Raw genomic sequence first — 2,207 nt, forward strand, 5'->3', positions numbered from 1 at the left:
TTGAGACAGAGCCTCAAGCTGTCCCCCTGGGTAGAGTGCTATGGCTTAACTGCTCACAGCAACCTCCAACTCCTGGGTTCAAGCGCGTCTCCTGCCTCCGCCTCCCAAGTAGCTGGGACCACAGGCGCCTGTCACAAAGCCCAGCTATTTTTTGGTTGCAGCCATTATTGTTGTTTTGGCAGGTCCGGGCTGGAATCGAATCTGCCACCTTAGGTGTATGTGGCTGGCGCCTTAGCCGCTTGAGCCACAGGCGCCGAGCCCAGACTCTATCTCAAAAACAAAAAGGAAAGGGCAGAGCCTGTGGCTCAGTGAGTAAGGTGCCAGCCTCATATACTGAGGGTGGCAGGTTCAAATCCTGCCCTGGCCAAACTGCAACAAAAAACAGCTGGCATTGTGGTGGGCAACTGTGGTCCCAGCTACTTGGGAGGCTGAGGCAAGAGGATCACCTAAGGCCAGGAGTTGGACGTTGCTGTGAGCTGTGATGCCACAGCACTCTACCAAGGACCACAAAGTGAGACACTGTCTCTAAAAAAAAATAAATAAATAAAATTTAAAAAACAATAAAATAAAATGTTTCCCAGGGTGGCACCTATGGCTCAGTGAGTAGGGCACTGGCCCCATTTACCAAGGGTGGTGGGTTCAAACCCAGCCCTGGCCAAACTGTAACAAAAAAATAGTGGGGTGTTGTGGCAAGCACCTGTAGTCCCAGCTACTCAGGAGTTTAAGGCAAGAGAATCACCTAAGCCCAAGAGCTGGAGGTTGCTATGAGCTGTGATGCCATGGCACTCTACCGAGGGTGACAAAGTGAGACTCTGTCTCTTAAAAAAAAAAGAGAGAGAGAGAGAGGACGGTGCCCATAGCTCAGTGAGTAGGGAGCTGGCCACATATACTGAGACTGGCAGGTTAGAACCCAGCCTGGGCCAGCTAAAACAACAATGACAATTACAACAAAATAGCCAGGCACTGTGGCATGCACCTGTAGTCCCAACTACTTAAGAGGCTGAGGCAAGAAAACCACGTAAGCCCAAGAGTTTGAGGTTGCTGTGAGCTGTGACACCAAGGCACTCTACCCAGGGTGACAGCTTGAGTGTCTCCAAAAACAAAAAGACAGAGAGAGAGCACAGCTCGGCACCTGTAGCTCAGTGGTTAGGGCTCTAGCTACATACACTCGGTCTGGCTGGTTCGAACCCAGTCTGCTAAACAACAATGACAACTACAATAAAAAAAAATAGCTAGGTGCTGTGGTGGGTGTCTGTAGTCCCAGTTACTTGGGAGGCTGAGGCAAGAGAACTGTTTAAGCCCAAGAGTTTAAGGTGGCTATGAGTGTGATGTTCCTGCATTCTACTGAGGGGGACATAGTGAGACTGTCTCAAAAAAAAAGGAAATAGAGAGATTCACATGCTCCTGTACATAATATATAAAATCTAGTCTTATAATCTTTTTTTTGTTTTTTGAAACAGAGTCTCACTTTGTTGCCTTCAGTACAGTGCCATGGTATCATTGCTCAGAGCAACCTCAGACACCTGGGCTCAAGTGACTCTCTTGCCTCAGCCTCCCACGTAGCCGGGACTAAGGCAACTGCCACAATGCCTCACTATTTTTAGAGACAGGGTCTTGCTCTCAGGCTGGTCTCAAACTTGGGAGCTTAGGCAATCTATCTGCCTCGGTCTCCCAGAATGCTGGGATTACAGGCGTAAGCCATTGTACCCGGCCCTCGGTCTTATAATCTTATGGTGAGGTTTAAGAATATTACATCAATCTAGGGTGTGTCACTGGGGAATGTGAATGTAATACATGTAATTTTGCTAGGATGTCTATGAAATTTGTCTGTTTTAGAATTATTCAACTCCAGGCTTGGAGCACGTAGCACAGTGGTTACAGTGCTAGCCACATACACAGAGGGTGGTGGGTTTGAACCCAGCCTGGGCCAGCTAAACAACAGCTAAAAACAACTGCAACAAAAAATAGCTGGGCATTGTGGCAGGCGCCTATAGTCCCAGGTACTTGGGAGACTGAGCCAAGAGAATCTCTTAAGACCAAGAGTTTGAGGTTGCTGTGAGCTGTGATGCCACAGCATTCTACCAAGGGCGATGTAGTGAGAAACTGTCTCAAAAAAAAAAAAAAAAGAAGTATTTAACTCCAGGCTTGGCACTTGTAGCACAGTGGTTATAGCACTGGCCACATATACCAAGGCTAGCAGGTTTGAA

General features: G+C 47.9%; 1 protein-coding gene across 2 annotated transcripts in view; it reads right to left on the reverse strand.

The window, feature by feature from the left end:
- The window catches only part of IFT172 (intraflagellar transport 172), a 47,489-nt gene that overhangs the window by 26,154 nt on the left and 19,128 nt on the right, over positions 1–2,207 (reverse strand). The window lies entirely within an intron of this gene.

Source organism: Otolemur garnettii, unplaced genomic scaffold (assembly GCF_000181295.1).
Source record: "Otolemur garnettii isolate 467f Iridium unplaced genomic scaffold, OtoGar3 scaffold00022, whole genome shotgun sequence".
Classification (NCBI taxonomy): Eukaryota; Metazoa; Chordata; class Mammalia; order Primates; family Galagidae; genus Otolemur; species Otolemur garnettii.